An 18,275-nucleotide genomic window follows, 5' to 3' on the forward strand; every position below is an offset into this window, starting at 1 on the left:
GGAGAACGGCCTGTGACCATTTTAGCCATGTTGCTATGGGGCGGCCCTTGCCAGGACAACAGGCTCCTTATATAGGACAGGGTAGCAATCTATGCCCACATTTCTCCTGGCTCAAAGGCAATAAGCACAGGAGAAATAAGATAACCAACTGCCCTTTAGAGGCAAGCACATCTCTGCCATTTTACTATAGATCAATCCCCCCCCCCCACACACACATGTATATACATGCATGCTTCCAATAAAATAGCCGTCCAGAACAAAGTGCTCTGAACTGGGTTCTCCGAGACTTAGTTCTGCTAAACCTGCTCCAGGTAAGTCTTGTTGCCTCTACGCGTCTCAGTTTCCTCCACATGAATATGCAAGAGTCAAACTAGGCACTGTCTGTCATCCTTCTGACCCCAGTGTGGGACCCGACAAGCTTCCCATTCATTAAGGTCTCAACACATGGCTGACAACATTTGTCATACTGGGGAGGCTCCAAGAGACCTCTCTTGGCTTTCTTTACCTAAAGCTGACTGTTAACCCCCCTTTGTTAGCTCATATCAAAAAGTGCTAGCATGTCTTTCTGTTTGGACTTTTAAGCCAGAAGGTCTCCTTGCAACCGTTGCACGTTATGCTGTAAAAGCCATCCCATATAAAGAAATGTGCGTGGCGGGTTCTAATAAAATTTTATTTACAAAAACAGGCTGCCGACAGGAGTTAGCCTACAGGGCTGTAAAGGAGTTTGCTAATGGGGGGCTGGAGAGATGGCACAGCATTAGGGGCATAGAATGCTCTTCCAGAGGACTCAGGTTCAATTTCCAGCACCCACATGACTGATCACAAATGTCTGTAATTCCAGTTCCCAGGGGAATCAACGCCCTCACACAGACGGACATGCAGGCAAAACACCAATGTACACAAAATAAAAATAAAATCAAAATAGAGGAAGAAGAGGATGAGGAAGAGGAGGGGGAGGAAGAGGAGGGAAGGGGAAAGGAGGAGGAAGAAGAGGAGAAGGAAGGGGAAGAGGAGGAGGAAGAGGAAGAAGAAGAGGAGGAAGAGGAGGAGGAGGAGAAGAAAGTGGCCATTGTTGAAGATAGCTAACTCTTAGAGTCATCATCATCCCAGCCTCAACACACAGTAGGTCTTCTATTTGCCCCAGCCTGCTTTCCAGGCACTGAGAGGGGCTGCTCTGCTCAGGCAGAGCTTCTAGCTGCCATCTTTCCAGCAAACATACCTCTCTGAAATACAAGCACTGTCTTCAGGAAATGCCACAGCTCCCAGCTTAGGCGCTGCCCCTGGCCTCCTGCAGTGGTTGCCCCATCCCGCTCCAAACACAGGCGATATCTAAAATGAAAGACTCTAGCTTCTCAAGGAAATTCTCTGTGTGGACAGCAATTTGAGGTCCCTGGGATGGTCCCAACAAAATGGCTCGCTAGATTCAAGGACATGTTGGGAAGCTGGAGTGTACCTTGCCTTCCCACAAACCCTTGCGGCCTGTTTGTCAAGCAGGATGGTGCTAGGCACTTCTTAAAGCAGCATGCTGGATCTACCAGGAGACAGAAGCAGCCCTAACTGAACCAACATCCTTCTGTTCTTCCCCTAGGCCTTGATGATCTAACTACTTCTCCCTGCTGGCAAGAAACCTCTCTGAGTCAGGGACTCCTCCTGGTGGGCAGAAACACTCCAACCTACGCAAAGCACAGCTGCCTCCACCTGTTCCCAGGAAGACCAGGAGGGAAAAACAGTAGCAGCCACCCCAGAGGCTAGAGAACCCAAGGGACACACCAAGGGCAGACACAGGGATCCACAGGGAGGTAAGATGGAGGGCGGCTGAGATGTTTGGCCTATCATTTCATCTGTGAAGTTCTGGGAGAAGAGGCAAACTTCTGTCGTGAGCTCTTAAGGGTGGACCCAGGACACCAGCAGATGAACGGTCTGTCTTTTCTTCACAAGGGAGGATGTTAAGATTAAGTCAACCATTTCCTTTTTGCTGTATCCACAGGGTGATGGTCGACAGTGTGAAGGTGACTGGAGGCCCCAGCGATCTATGTAAGTAGACATAGACCAACCTCTCTATCTGCTCTGGTCCACATCCTTCGTTACAGTCCCGCGAGGTGGGAGCTGGCATTAGCCCACCTTACAGATTCCACAACTCAAAAGTTACCACAAACAGGCATTGCAGTCCCTTGGGGACAGAATCTGAATCTGAGTGTGGGAGCTTAGATTCTGCATAAAGCCCATCCCAGAGGCTGGGAGTATAGCTCAGTTAAAAGAGGGCTTGCCTAGCTTGCTTGAAACCCTGAGTTCGATAACGAGCGCCACAAACCTGGTGTGGTAGTGCACATCTGTAATCTAGAGCTTGGGGAGGTAGAGGAGGCAGGATCAGGAGTTAAAGGTCACCCTAACGACACGGAGTTCAAGGGCTGTTCAAGCCCACGCCTGTGCAACGTGAGACCTTGTCATTCACGGATAGATATAAATAGAATCCCCACTCCTTAAACAAAGTCAAGAATCTGGTTCTCTCTTTACCATCTTGCCTGAGCCAGGCCCCAAAATGGAATAAACTGGTTCTGGGAAAAGATCTTGCTCTTATTTGGCCCCCTTTGCCTCTGGGGGGGGGATGTCTGAGGGAGGGGTGTGTGTGTGTGTGGAGAGTCCGACATCTCAACCCCCTACTCTGTGGGAGCACCTGAGGATTCCGTTCCCATTTTACAGCATCCCTACCCTTGACTCCAAACAGCAGCAGGCTCCGTCTTTCCCTCCCACCCACCCCCCCCCCCCCGCCAGGTGATTGCTGTCTGCACTTCCTCCCCATCCTATCCCTCTGACTCGCCTAAAGGCCACCGCCTGTGCCCTGCCTGTGCCCTCTCGGTGCCCTCTCCACCGGCTTCAGCTTTAGGAAGCTTTAGACCCAAGGCAGGGATTTACGATAGGTTCCCTGGGCTGAGGAAGGGCTCATTCATCCTGCATTTATGTCAAGAGCAAAGCCTTCACAGGCGTGCCCTTTCACATATGAACAGGAAAAGCACGCAGCACTGGGATATGGCCCTCAATACCTTAATCTATAAAACATTACAAGAAGGCAGGAAGGTACTGCTGGCCATTGTCTCCCTGGCTTGCTAGACTAGGCTGGCCTTGAAATTGTGATCCTCCCCCTCTGCCGCCTGAGTGCCGGATTGCTATAGGGTGGAGGGGATCACCTCACCTGGTCTTATCATGCGTGTGTGTGTGTGTGTGTGTGTGTGTGTGTGTGTGTGTGTGTGTGTATTTGTTGGTACTAGGGGTTGAACTCAGAGCCTCAGCTGCTATGCAAGCAGACTCCCACTGAGCTGTGCCCCCAGCCCCCTTTCATATATTTTTTTTCATTTAGAGAAAAGGGCTCCCTAAACTTCCCAAGCTGGACTTGAACTTTCTCCACAGGCCAGCCAGGTTTCGAACTTGATACCCTCCTGTCTCAAACTCCCAAGTAGCAGGGTTCACTTACAGGCTTGCTCTTCAAGGTTTGGCTCTGTCAGAGTCCCTCCAAGTTTGGTCTCTAGCCCTAGCCACTCACTGGAGAAGCTTCCTGGCGAGCAGAGATTCAGAATCATGGATCCCAGGGACCCCAGAGGTGCTGAATCCATCTCAGGGGGAGTCCAAGAATCTGTACTTTATCCAAGGCCCCATGTGGTAAAGTAACAGTTACTGTAACTGTAACTGTGTGACTATGCACCCATACCCACAACTGCCAGACCCTGATACACAGCCAGGCTTCCTGTGACCTCCAACAGAAGGAACGCCCTCAGCATGAACCACAGGAGAGAGATCCGTGGTGTGCTATCATCAGCCTTGGCTTAATCGCAAGCCCTCTGCATGCTCCTCGCACCAGAGTCAGGACCTGGACCTCTCCGAGACCTGCCCCTAGACATTATAATCTTCTAAGCAGGAGAGGCCTCCAGAAAACAAGTGCAGGGCTGCAGACCAGCTCATTCTGGATTGGACTGGTTTGGGGCTATAGAAATAAGATAGGACCTGGGTACCAGCTGCTGACTGCAGAGCAGTCTGGGACCCTGCGGAGGAGATAAAGGGAGCTGGCACTAAGGGACAAGCATACCCCAAGGAGTCAACCCACCCCAAGGGGTCAGCTTTCCCATGGATCAGGAGAACAGCAGTTTCCACCTAGCACCAGCAAAGGAGAAATCTGCTCACAGCTGACTAGGACATGCTATAAATGGCGCTGCAGCAAGATCCTGGTCCCTGGATAGTACATGTGGTTGTCACTCGAGCTCAAACAGGAAACTAATGCTTAGAGACATTAAGTGACATGCACAAGGTCACCTAGCTAGGGAGGCATAGAGCCAGTAGGCGAACGCAGGTAGTGTGACTGGTGATCAGACAGATCCTTAAGTTTGTACCACGTCCCCTCCCTTACTACCCTGGGAACAGTATCATTAAGCCCTGCAAAGTAGGCACAGATAAAAATGCAAACCCATTTTTAATTTCATGGGTGTCAATGAATGACTAAAGGCATACGGTCATTTTCTGAACAAAAAAAACGGCACAGCCCTTCCAGAAGCATGACAGAAGGTTCTGGAGTGGAAAGCACCACAATGAAGAGGGTAGGAGCATTGACTCCTCAGCCAGGCTTCCTAGGCCCGAACCTTGTTCTACAACTCTGTGATCTGGGTCACGTGGCTTGGCATTTCTGCCCAAGCGCCATTTTCTATAAACCAAAGAGAACAATAGTAAATACTTCATAGGGTTATTTTGAGGATTAAATGAGGATATAAACAAAACACTTAGAGCAGTGGCCAGCACATAAAACTGCTTGCTGCTATTTTAAGTGTGACAAAATGACTTCACATTTATGAGTTCATTTCAAACTCCTTAACCACCCTGCTTAGTTCACAGGAAGGAATGGTCTGTTCCATTCTGCAGATGAGGTAAAGGAACTTAGCAGGGAGCATGCCTTCCACAAGGACACACACCCAGTTAGTATAACTCAGAATTCTCAAGTCACTTCCAAGGCCGGCCTCTATCTCATGGGTCTCCTTTTTGAACCCTGGGGCGGTTCTTAATTTTGTTCTGTTGATTTGTGTCTGAAGTGAAAGATCTGCGAACAAGTACATGAATGGTTCCAACACAGTGAGCATACCACCATTTTTAGTGTCTTTGCCCATTGCAGACATTACTAATCAACAGCAGGTCTCTTTCTGGCCAAGTCAGAGCACCCCTTTGAATTTTCCAATGGTTATTATCAGTCAAGCACAAATGGCAAATGACGAAATCCAACCTTTCTACTCCATAGGAAGATCTTTCTTTTTCTTCCAAACTCAGGATACTTCTTTATTTAGCTATGGCAGGGAGATGTACACATAACCCTGCCCATGTTCTTATATATATTAAACCTTTCCTATGGATACCACGATAAATCACAGTGCCCCGTGTGTAGAATCCTACCACAGAGGCGTCCATCTTTCTTTATATCCCCACTGCTTGACACAGACACTTTGCTTCATTCAACCCCACAGCCTCATCTTCCTGACTACCAGGGGCACAGCAGATGTTTTCAGCATCCTGTATCAGCAAGGCTGTCTTGTGGCCAGGAACACTAGCACAGTGTGTACTGAGTAATTTGTTACTAGTTACATTTAAATCCTAACTGGGAAGGTGACTGTGTGGCCTCTGTGGGCTCCAGGGTCTTTGTCTCTTCACTGTCTGTCTGAGGGACAATTCTCCTATCTGAAGTCTCATCCTTGCCCTAGTGGTGGGCTTAGAACACTGTCCTAAGCAATCAGAGAGCCATCTTTCTATCGACCACGATGGGCTCAGGGGTTACCATGTACCTGTTAGACAATGACAGCTAGCCCATGAACAAAGGCTCTTGCTGTTGGAAAGGTACTCTCCCCAGTCATTACCAAGCTGACTCACATTAACCTGTGGGAGCTCACGCTGGTAGCAAAGGCCTGTCACAGGAAGAGAGCAAGTCTAAGACCTGCTTGAGCTTCAGAGCACAGATCTAGCCTGGGCTAAGTTACATGTGTAAGAGGTATAACCCTGTCTCCACATAAAATTGAAAGAGAGACTGGGGATATCTCTGTGATAGAGTTGCTGACTTAGTATGTGTGTGAGGCCCTAGGTTCAATCCCCAGTACCAAGAGGGGAAAAAAAAACATTTTGCCATTTTTCCTTTGAGTGGGAGGGGAGCCACAGGGAAAACAAAAGTGTCATAAAGGAAGGCGGAAGGCAAGGTTGAGAGGCGGTGGCTCCTGTATCCAACTGATCCACATTTTCAACCGTAGGAATCAGTTGATTTCTTTTGGAAGGAGGTGGCTATGAATCAGCTCTGCCACTTAGAACCAAAACAGATCTAACAGCTAAATATACTGTCATGAGGATGGGAAAGAAACTCAATTGGCTCGAGCCCTGTTCCTGTGGCTTCTCCTCCACGCCCACCATTGGTGCAAGCCTGGCTTTCTACATCTGTATGTGTGTGTGTGTGTGTGTGTGTGTGTGTGTGTGTGTGTGTAGTGTGTGCATGTGTGTATGGTGTGTGTCTGTGTGTGTGTGTCTGTATGTGTGTATGTGTGTGTCTGTATGTGTGTGTGTGTGTGTGTAGTGTGTGCATGTGTGTATGGTGTGTGTGTCTGTATGTGTGTATGTGTGTGTCTGTATGTGTGTGTGTGTGTCTGTATGTGTAGTGTAGTGTGTGCATGTGTGTATGGTATGTGTGTGTCTGTATGTGTGTGTGGTGTGTGTATGTGTGTGTGGTGTGTGTATGTCTGTGTCTGTGTATGTCTGTGTGTGTAGTGTATGTGTGTCTGTATGTGTGTGTAGTGTGTGTATGTGTGTATGCTGTGTGTCTGTATGTGTGTGTAGTGTGTATGTGTGTGTGTGGTGTGTGTATGTCTGTGTCTGTGTATGTCTGTGTGTGTAGTGTATGTGTGTCTGTATGTGTGTGTAGTGTGTGTATGTGTGTATGCTGTGTGTCTGTATGTGTGTGTAGTGTGTATGTGTGTGTGTGGTGTGTGTATGTCTGTGTCTGTGTATGTCTGTGTGTGTAGTGTATGTGTGTCTGTATGTGTGTGTAGTGTGTGTATGTGTGTGTCTATATGTGTGTGTAGTGTGTGTATGGTGTGTATCTGTATGTGTGTAGTGTGTATGTGTGTGTCTGTATGTGTGTGTCTGTATGTGTGTGTATGTGTGTGTGGTGTGTGTGTGTGTGTGTGTGTGTGTGTGTGTGTGTGTGTGTGTGTGTGAACCTGAAGGAGCTGGTTCTCTCCTTCCACCATGTGGGTTCCAGACATGGTACTCAGGTTGTCAGGCTTTACCTAGGGAAGCATCTTGCTACCTGTTCCCCAAGTCTGGCTGCCTAACAGCTTTGTGGTTAAAAAAAGAACAGCTGTGGGAATCACTGAGCTTGACCTTCAGCTTAAGGTTTGCTTTTGATATATTTTGTCTGCTAGTGACCCTGGACACCTAATAAAATTGGCCAGTCAAAAGGCCTAGTCCTCAGCTCTCAGACATAGGAGAGCCTTCTGCCTCTATTAGAAAGAGATATTCACTCATTGCTCAACATGTGCTGCTGTCTGATGGCCTCCATCCTTATTCCCCACCGTTGTTGTTACCCAAGCGCTCCTCTCAAACCCTCAACCTCAGTTCTGCAGACAGTCTGCAACATGCCCGTGGAAGGGCTCAACAGGAACCCACCCCATGATGAGGGTGTCTGGGACCCCAGGTGTATCGATGACACCTGCCTTCGTACAGTGACTCCTGCCTCAGGCATCTTCCCATGAACAAGGGTACTGGCTTATACCTTCATTTTGCCTTTGCTCTGAAGCAAGTGTGGAGGAAGCCTCAGGCAGTCAACGGTATAGATGTGGGGAAAGATGAGCAAGTTATTCTGTTCTCTGGCTCTATTAGTCCCAGTCCGGGTTGGAGCCAGAGAGTCACAGTTCTAGCCTCCCAGACATAGCTGGATACTCAGATGGCACCTTCAAATACAAAAAAGGGTCTCACATGGGAAGAAGGAGACTGGAGTTCCCGAAGCCAGGGAAAAAAGTGGCATGGTGGGCTGTTATGAACATCAGGTACCAGAAGCTAGAGGGGACAAGCCAAGAAGTCTTGCAAATGAAGACTGGGAGACACGTAAACTGTCAGATTCCATCATCAGATCGGAAAGGGCTACTACCTTCTCGTGCCCACTAAGTATCATTTGGTTATCCTAGTACCCTGAAAAAGAAACCCACCTATCCCATCCCTCTTCACAGATGAAGAAAAGAGGTGCCAGAGAGGTCCAAGGCCACCAGTTAGCAAGTGACAAGAACAAGATTGCAACCTGGTTCCAGCAAGCTACACAAGCCATGCTAGCCTCTTTGTCTCTTTCCTGTGCTCCCTTTAGAACAAGCAAGTCCCATAGGGGAGAGCAGCTGGCCCAGTCCCTGATACATTGAACATGCTTCCATGTCCATGAAAGACCAGAAAGGGGCTGACCCCAGGCAAAAATTCTACCTGGGACCCAGAGTTCCCGCTGTCCTTGGGAGGACTTCTCTTTCTCTCGTCTCAATCCTGAATATCAATGTAATGACTCCTTGTCATTGGAGGCCATGGTCGCCTGAGAGCATGGAAACTCTCTATATGAGAACTATGACCGTGAGAATAAGCAATACCAGGTCCTATCTGAGGTTTGATGCAAGAACAGTAGTAGGAGAAAGACTCCCCTGTTCTCCAATCTGAGCAGGGAGCCTCAGACCAAGCCATTAGAATCCATGGGAAGGAACTGAGAGGAACTCGGGTGGCCAGAGTGGATAGCAGGGGCCTGCAGAATGAAGGTGAAATACTAGGGACTAGATCCTGATGGGCTGTCACTGGGCTACTGAGGGAGCCTATGTAGGACTCCTTAGGACAGGGTCAGGAAGATTACAACCTGGCTGGCACACAGAATAGGGACAAAAACAGATGTCCCAACCATGTGGCTTTTCTATAGGTCAGGAGGTGACAATGGGGTCGGGGAGGGAGAGAAGGGTAAGGTGAAGTCGTGGGGTCTACTTCTGACCTAGCTATGGACAAGTAATTCAGATACGCTCCTGGGTTCAGGCCTGCAGCAATGTGGGTGGGAGTTGCCCTGAGGAACCCCGTTTTGGAGCAGAGCCACCAGCCTTGGCAGCCACATCAAGAGGTCTCAAACTCACCTTGTCCGTGTAAGCAGCCCGGCATGCGTGTATGTGGCAGAGGTAGGTGGCCAGCAGGGAACGGTACATTTATATAACATAATGGACTATTGGAACCACAAAACATCCCTGTGAGGCCTCGTCTCTCCCCATTTCACAGATAAGGAGCTCAAGACACAAAGAGTTACCTACCAAGGCCATGACTTCGGCTCCTTTGTGAAGTCCTTGCCTAATCCCCTTTGCCTGACACCCACTTTCTTCACAGGAAAAAAAAAACCCACACAGGTGGGTATGAAGACCTGCCTGTAATCTCAACGCTCAGAAGGCTGAGGCAGGGAAAGCGTGAGTTTATGGCCATGAGTTATCGGGGAGGGAAGGAAAGGAGGGGGTGGGAGAGGAAAAAAAAGCCACACAGCCTTAGCTGAGACTCAACAGAACAAGACAGGACAAGTGGGCTAGTAGGTCAAAACACAGTCTCGTCAGTGGCTGCACTTCTCAGGATAGTGACAAATTGGCCTTTGGGGTGCTGAGTATGGCACAAAGGGGCAAGCACGCACCAAAATGAGGGTGGCCTGAAGGAGCCGAGAGGTTCTCTTTCAACTCGGGGTGACTTCAGCACCGGAACCTGCCAGTGTGCACCCCGGGGGCTCTGTCCTGTAAGCTCAGGATCACTGGTTGCTACGTGTAGGCCTATTTCCCTTCTCCTTCCCCATGTTCCCCTCCTCTGTTCCAAAGGGCCTCTTGGCCCTTTGGGGTTGGGGTCGAGAGAACTCAGAGGGAATGCTTGGTAGGATTCCAGCCCTGCACTGTGGGTTCATATTAGGGCACCTGCTAATCTGCAGGATGCTAGGCCCAGTGATGAGGCACTCAGACATGCCAATACCCAGGGCCACATGACCCAGAGTCCCAGCTATAAATAAATATATGAGAACCTGCCAGCCCCTGCCCATACCAGTTTCCCTCCCCATCTCAGGGAAGAATAAAGGGTGCCTTGCAATGGCACAAAGGTCTGGACACCAACTCTACTACTCTGAGCCCGGACTTTCTGCTGACCTGGGGGTGATTCCTATTCTCTGGAAATGAAAGCATCTATCAGCCATGCAGACCTTTCCAGCCCACATCTTGGCTTCTTTTCGCAGTAACCACGAGAGTGTAGCTGCTGCTTCCAGCCCCCACATTTCTTTGCCATTTGGATCTCTCTTTCACAGACTGCCACCTCCACACAGTCATTAGCCCTGTGCTTGGGAAAATGAAAGGTGCGCACGCACGCACGCACGCACGCACGCACGCACGCACGCACGCACGCACGCACGCACGCACGCACGCACGCACGCACGCACGCATGGCTGCTGCTGGTGATCTTTGCAAAAACGACATCGATCAACCTGTATTCTTCTTCCCCCCTTCTCAGGCTTGCCCCATGACCACCTTCAACAGGAGGCCACATCGGCCCCAAACCCTATCCACTCCCTGCCAACACATGAACACCCCCCTTGATCCACTGGCTGAGTCACTTGCTTAATGATGACAGAGATTGGTGTTCGTGCTTATTTCCTTTTATTCGGCAGAGGCAAATAGAGTCTACCTCACAGGTCAAGTTGTACCACTAAGTAGTCGCTGTTGCAGGTGAAGAGTATGAGGCCGTAGAGCCAGCAGGGGCGGACAGTAATGAGTGATGAGTGATGGCTTAGCCATCCTCTCCTGCCTAGTTTGGCTATCCCCGATGGCTCATTTGTTTGTTTACTGGGATGCTGGTCATGGAACCAAGGGTCTCATGTATACGAGGTGGGTAATCTACCACTGAGTTACATCCCCAGCCCTTGTATTTTAGGTAGGTTCTCACGATGTACCGCAGGTTTGCCTTAAGTTGCTCTGTACCCCAGATTGGTCTATATCCCAGAACGGCCTTTAACTCGTGATCCTCCTGCCTCAGCCCCCGGACCCCCTGTATGACAGGTACACACCACTACACCCAGCCCTGCTTTAGTGTTTACCATGTACAACACTCTTCTCAAATCTAAATCTCTGAAAGCAGCAATTTGGCTACTTAGATGCCAGATGCCTTAACCTCCGGGGAAAAAACAGACTTCCCTCTTCTTGCCTACCACCTAAGAGCCAGCACGGTGGCAGGCAGACAACCTCTTCCCGTGGAGCATAATAAAGTCTCTGTCACCCCCTCAAGAAGCCACACAGGCAAACTGACATTCTGTCTCTTTTTCACAGGAGGAAACTGAGTCATGACTGTCACAATGCTATTTGCCAGGACTGGACCTGAGCCCCCAGCTCAGCTCACAAAATGGCACACATCCTGAGCCAGCAGAAATCACCCCATCCAGTGCCCCAGAGGGCAAAGAACATCTGTCAGGTGTCCATCCATGTGCCTCCTCACCCGTTTCACTGGAAACTCCCTCCCGTCCCTGACAGGCAGCTCATTCCAGCTAGAGACAGCTCTACGGAAAGGTCCTTCCAGCCCACACTAGAATCTCTACCCATGATTTCCATTTGCCGCTTTCCTTGACAGATTTTTCAAATGGCTTTCAGGATCTCCTCCTCCTTGTATCTTCTGGGGTGCACACCTTGACAGCTATGAGCCACAGATCCTCTGAGGGTATGTGAATGCCCCCTAGATCTATGCCCAGACTTCTGTTAATGGAGCACAGTGTCACAGGTATGGATTCCTTTTGGAGATTCATTATTCTCCCAATGCCTCCCCCTGCCAAGTCTCTCCTCTGGCAAAGAGCTCCAAAACAGAAGAGCAGAAAGGAGAGACTATGGAAGCTAGAAGGGTCTCAGAGAACCCAGTCCAAACCTCTCACTGTACAGATGGAGACTTTGGGGCTGGAGAGATGGCTCAGAGGTGAGGAGCATTGGCCGCTCTTGTGTTTGGTTTAACCGTATCCACCGAATACCAGATGACTCTTGACTTGAAGTCTTACACCCAATTCAAGGTCAGGAGGACTAAGTGGGGTCATCTGAGCCTTTGTGACTAAGGAGGAGAAGAATGTGAACTCTTCAGCCTGGCGCCAGGCCTTGGCCATAAGCAGCTCTTGTAATGGGAGAGGCAAGGGCTTTGGGTACGCAGATTCACGCACTGCCCCCCTCGAATGGCTCTGCTTCCCCACTCCAGCTCCCCCAAACCCCACCGTGAGAAGAGTTGGCGACATGAACCTGGGAGTTCATCCCGGGTCCCCATCCCTCCACGCAGCCCTGGATGGACACTCTTTCGCCCAGATCTCCTTTCAGTGGCTCTTGCCAGACAGAGAGTGTTAGGAAACACCACCGGGTCATGGGAACAATCTAGCTGGGCCAACCTGCATGGAGGGTTGGAAAAGGCTTCCTTCTGCTTCTTTATCAAGTATCACAGAGCAGTGGCACCCCATCCGACGCACAGCCAGGACCTGTTACAGAGCTATCCTGCAACCTTCCCTGTCCTCCTCCTCACAGTCCTTCATTACCCCAGCCTCTCTCAGGGTCCTCCAGTCGTCTTCAAGGTTCTGTTTTGACAAGTCTCAAGAGTCACTCCTGGATCAAGTCCGTCCTGATGTACCTTCCTCTCATTGTCCCTTCCTTCCCTGCCTCACCGTCTTCTGATTTGTCTCCTTGTCTCTGTTGCCAGAGCTATGATAGGTCATCTCGATGGTCTGCAGTAGACCCTCCATTTCCGGTGTACAGTAAATGCTCAATAAAAACCTCCTGAAGACACAAATATTACAGTGGTGTCTGAGGCGGTCCAGGGATACTGGGGTGTGTGAGAGGTCCTAAAACTTGACTTTTAGGACAGGAGAGGTAGCCCTGCCCCCATCCCACCCTACCACACCAACATGCCACAACAGGAAAATTTATAGTTGAACTTGCCCATCGTGTACCATGACCCCCAAAGGGTTGTGTGTCTGTTTTTTCCAGGGCCTCAAGCGTGTTAGCAAATGTTCTGCCACAGAGCCATATACTAGCCCTTTATCTGAGTGGACAAAACCCATCTAGAGAGGCTTGGTCAGGGATCTGTCTAGACTGATTTGCCTAGCTGCCCCCATGAGCTCCACGGAGGAGTGGACGGTAAAGGAGTTGGGATTAGATGATGTTGGTCCTGGCCTGGGAGATCAAAGAAACTCCAGGAAGATTCTTGAGGGACTGATGGGTCTTTTCATGCGTGTGATGCACAAAAACCTGGTACTTCTCTTGGAGCAATGACTCTCGGGGAAACTTTTCTCTAAAAGACTGACAGTAATAAAGCCCCTGGCCAACATTGGCACTGCCCGAGCCATGGCCCCTATGAAATGGTTCTAAAATTTCCTAGCTGATCTCCTTCCTTGAATCCTGGGAACTGAAGGGGTTCATGATCAATCTATCAAGCTTCTCCCTTTTCAACACAGAAACAGGCCACCTCATTGCCTCCAGACAGTCCTGAGTACTCCTGAGGGAACCAAGAAGTGAGGCGTGTATGTATGTGTGTTCCCTGACAGTTCAGGAAGGCGAGCCTTGCTCTGTGAAGGACCACAAAACTGAGCCGGAGCCATGAGTAGAAGCCGGGATGACAGTCAGAACTGCCCAAAGAAGGCAGCCTGGGAGGTGGTGAGGCTCTGTGACAGGATGTGTGCAAACACAGACTGCCTGGGGGTGAGCCAGTAGCCTCCACAACATAGCCTTTAATTTCCCCCAGCCCTATCAAGCTGAAGAGACTGGCTTCTGCTCTGGGCCTCTCCTCATGGTCTCTGAGCTGTTTCTTCTGCTCACTAAAAATCTAGACCAAGTCACGGAAACTCACCAACCTGGTTCCTCTCACCAAGCTACAGGCCAGGGAAGAGACAGGCTGAGGCACTGGCCAGGAATCTGGTCCTCCACACTGGGCTCAGTGTGCCTTTCTTCTGCAATGACTTACAAACACAAGTCACCTGCAGGCATCAACCTAATGCTGGTTCGGGCATGTAGGCAGCTGGGTAGCACACGCACATTTTTAGGAAGAGAGCTTTAAAATCTCTCCTTCTCAGTGTCCCCTCCTGGGAAGCCAGAGGCCCTGGGAGGAGGACAGGACTCTGCTGCTCTCATGGGGAAAGAGGACCAAAGAAGGAAATAAGTCCAGATGGAGGGGGAGGGAGGACACTGCCCATCGGTTTCCTGAGAAGAGTCAGGCTGTAAAAGGAGAGAAGAGGCCTCCGTGATCCATGGGCACGAGGCAGCCACTTAACTCTTCCGGTGCAGCATCCAAGTGTGGGAGGATAGAGGAATTTCCCAACGCATTCCTGGGCTTGAAGCCAGGCAGGCCCCCTCCCACTCCTGGCTGTCAGCATTGCTTGGGCCCCACCTTACTACACAGGGCAGTGAGTGGCCCAGAGGGTGGTGGCTTTTGAAAATGGTTAGGGTTGGTGGAAAACAGACTCTGGAGACAGGAAACACTGGCAACCAGGATATCTGTTTCTGGATGTCTCTCTGAAGAACATTTTCCACATCTGCAAGGGGTGTGTGTGTGTGTGTGTGTGTGTGTGTGTGTGTGTGTGTGTGGTGTGTATGGTGTTGTGTGTCTGTAAGGGGTACGTGTGTGTATGTGTATGTATGTGTGTAGTTGTATGTGTGTGTATGGTGTTGTGTGTGTTTGTGTGTGTGTGCGTGTGTGGTATTGTGTGTGTATGAGTGTGTGGTTGTGTTTGTGTGTGTGGTTGTGTTTGTGTGTGTGTGGTTGTGTATGTGTGTATGTTATTGTGTGTATATGTGTATTTGTGAGTGTGTGGTGTTGTGTGTGTTTGTGTTTGTATTTGTGTGGGGGTGTTGTGTGTGTATGTGTGGTTGTGTGAGTGTGTGTTGTGTGTGTGTTTGTGTTTGTGTTTGTGGGGGGGTGTTGTGTGTATGTGTGGTTGTGTGAGTGTGTGGTGTTGTGTGTGTTTGTGTTTGTGAGGGGTGTTGTGTGTGTATGTGTGGTTGTGTGAGTGTGTAGTGTTGTGTGTGTGGTTGTGTGTGTGTATGTGTGGTATTGTGTGTGTATGTGTATGTGTGTGTGTGCCGTGTGTGTGTATGGTTGTGTGTGTGTATAAGTGATTGTGTGTATGTGTATGTGTGATTGTGTGTATGTGTGTGTGATTGTGTGTTTGTGTGCGTGTGGTTTTGTGTGTGTGTGTGGTGTTGTGTGTGTATGTTTGGTTGTGTGTGGTGTTGTGTGTGTGGTTGTGTGTGTGTGGTTGTATGTGTGTGGTTGTGTGTGTATGTGGTTGTGTGTGTGTGGTGTTGTATGTGTATGTGTGGTTGTGTGTGTGGTTGTGTGTGTGTGTGTGTGTGTGTGTGTGTGTGTGTGTGTGGTTTAACATACCATGATTCTACAGCCAGGGCACATACTAAGTACTTAATAAATAGCAGATGGAACAAGCCACCAGTCTGCCTCTGTACCACCACGCAGGGTACTCTCACCCCGGCTCCAGTCCTCATCATCTTTGTGTTCTACATAAGTCATGACCCCCATCTAAGTCTTAGGCTGGCATTTGCAAAATGAAAATTATAGTCTCCCTCTTGTGAACTACAATATTCTCCCAGCCAGGGTATGTCTGCTACTATTATGGAAGAGTGTGTATGTGGGGGGGTAGGCCCCCAGGAAGCAGGCAGGCAGGAGGGGCAGTGTAAGATTAAGTGCATAAGTCTGTGTGTCTCTGTGCAGTTCAGGGGTCTGCCCAGCCTTACCCAATCTGAAAATGATGCCAAATGGAAGAGGTTCCTGGGCCACACATTCTATCCTGTTCCGACTGTCTGAGGTCCAGAGCTGGCCAGGGATGGGCAGAGAGTTGAACCCAGGGGCTCCTCCATTACTGTACTGTGGGGCCTCTCAGTGAGTCATCTCATGGAAGTCTGCAACTCATCTTCAAAACAACGACTGCCAGCAGCCCACGCAGCCCTCCCTCAGCCAGCAGTCACCTCATCCACAGTCTCAGAAACCTCAAGATTGCCAACCACAGGTGGTACAATGGCCAAAAGCATTGGGTATGTTCTCCTGTCCCAAATGTATGGGACACCATACCACACCAAAGAAAACCATCTGATTGGAAACACTACTTTTGGAAAACACCTCATTCAGCAAACTTTTCATAGTATAGATGGGGAAACTGAGGCCCAGAGAGAAAAAGGAATCTGTCCCATCACATGACAACCTAAAAATAAAACTACACATGGCTCAGCTCTTTCTACTCCTAGACCAGTGTCTTCACCACCTACAAGCTAATATATATAAATTATATATATATATATACACATACATATATATGTATCACATGTATATCGTATCACACAAACACATGCGTACATATGTTGTGCTGCCTATTACAGTCAGAGCATGTTGTAGAAGGGGCCCAAAAGAAACATAATTGTCTGAGGTAGCTAATGGGAGCAGGTGGCCAAGGGCAGCTGCAGACAAGGAGTGTGCATCCTGGCTCTCGACAGCTAACCACCAGGGGGCACTGCTAGCCTCAGACAGCTTGGTTGTGTTGGAACAATGTCAAGAGGGGGCCAGAGAGGAGAAGCAGAAATGGAAAGACTGTATTGAATATTGATTTCTGTCTCTCTTGATTTACTTCCCTTACAGACAGCCCAGTGTATCTCTAGAGTTGCCTGGGAGAGAGGTTCTGGGGAAGAGGTTGAAATGGAGAAGGTGCTGCGACATGTCTATAATCCAGCTCTTGAAAGATGGAGGCAGGTTAGGAGTTCAAGGTCATCCTCAGCTACATAGTGAATTGGAGATCAGCCTACACACACACACACACACACACACACACACACACACACACACCCCTAACTTCTTGGCCAGAAGAAGGAAGTGGCTGTCACACCGGGGTGTCCATACCAAGGAGCCTTTTTAGACCTAGAGCCTGTGCTTTCAAGGGCCAGATAATCGACCTCTAAGCCATTGGTGAGCCTCTTGCAGGGGAGTCTGAGGCCTGTCTAAGTTCAGGTGTGAAAGTGAGGAATCTGGTAAGCTCTGACTGCCAGGGATCCTGATGCTACCTCAGCCCTGCCCTTATCCCCCTCACCCATGAAGCCACCACTGACCACACCATGCTGCTTCCTCTGAGAGAGGGAAGGAAAGAAGGCAAGAGGGCCTATCCTGCAGGGCCTATCCTGCAGACTGGGACATGTACCTGGACTCGTGACTCAGAAGTGTGTTTTCCTAACTCTAGATACAGCATATGCAGTAAACCCAAAGAAGTAAGAATTCATCACTGACTGTGCTCCAACCCACCCTAAACACCTCTCCGACACACCTCAGGAGCCTGGCACACGCCTACCAAAGGTGGGGAGGTGATTTCAGGCTGAGCTGAGAACAGTCCCACCATCTGTATCTCCACTGTAGCTATCCCTGCTTTCTGACCACGGGGACATGTCCCACACGAAGGCAGCTTAATCCTGGAAAGGGTCAGAGCCCAGCCACTGAGTATTGAGTTTCCAACCAGTAGCTTCATCTGGTTTCCATGACTCCCCCAGCAGATCTTAGAGAATCCCAGTCACTCTGGCCCAACGGGACTTGGTTACAAATGGAATGTCTACAGTCAGCACAAGGGGCAGAGACAGAAAATGGGTAAAACCCAGGCCTAGCCCAGCAGCTAAGTAACACATGGGGGCAGGAACCCTACTATGCTCATCCCTGAAACTCCGGAACCCCTCACTTCCCCAATAGGGCCTGCCTCTTAAGAAGAGTAGTTTGCATGCTGAATGGATGAAGGTCAAAATTAATGGTCTTTCCTAACTTTGTCCATCCTGATGCATGGGATGTGAAAACTCTGTCCGTATGGTGGGCACAGGGAGGAGACTACAAATAGTAAGCCTTTTTATGGGCCCTTATTATGAGTCAGGACCCCAGCTAAAAATGTGGCCTTATATAAGGTTACTTCTATGTCATGGCCTCTGGGTACACAGTATCACTGGCCCTGTTTCCCAGGTAACAGAATAGGGCCTTTTGCACAAGTAAAGCAGAACCAACAGGTCCCAAGCCCTTGGCTTTGATGGATTCTACTACAGTGTCCCTATAAGGCAGTTACAGGGAGCTACCACACTCCCCTCCTTGTAGCTGCTGTGGGGTGCTACCTATAGTCTTCCACTAGTGTTCAGATGCCCACATCACCACAACCTCTCTCAGAAAAACATTCAGGCCACCATCAAGAGGAGAACACAAGA

At 49.6% G+C, this 18,275-nt stretch overlaps 1 protein-coding gene and 1 long non-coding RNA gene across 3 annotated transcripts in view; one reads left to right on the forward strand and one right to left on the reverse strand.

The window, feature by feature from the left end:
- Ppargc1b (PPARG coactivator 1 beta) overlaps positions 1 to 18,275 on the reverse strand; it is a 109,301-nt gene that overhangs the window by 54,677 nt on the left and 36,349 nt on the right.
- Positions 1,751 to 12,838, forward strand: LOC147999827 (uncharacterized). 2 transcript variants are annotated; one of them, XR_015642574.1, is made up of 4 exons: positions 1,751 to 1,799; positions 1,988 to 2,034; positions 9,400 to 9,476; positions 11,358 to 12,838. It is a non-coding gene; the product is annotated as an uncharacterized LOC147999827 (long non-coding RNA). The 2 variants fall into 2 exon arrangements; XR_015642573.1 differs by lacking the exon at positions 9,400 to 9,476.

This window comes from Rattus norvegicus, chromosome 18, assembly GCF_021556685.1.
Source record: "Rattus norvegicus strain SHRSP/BbbUtx chromosome 18, alternate assembly SHRSP_T2T, whole genome shotgun sequence".
NCBI lineage: Eukaryota > Metazoa > Chordata > Mammalia > Rodentia > Muridae > Rattus > Rattus norvegicus.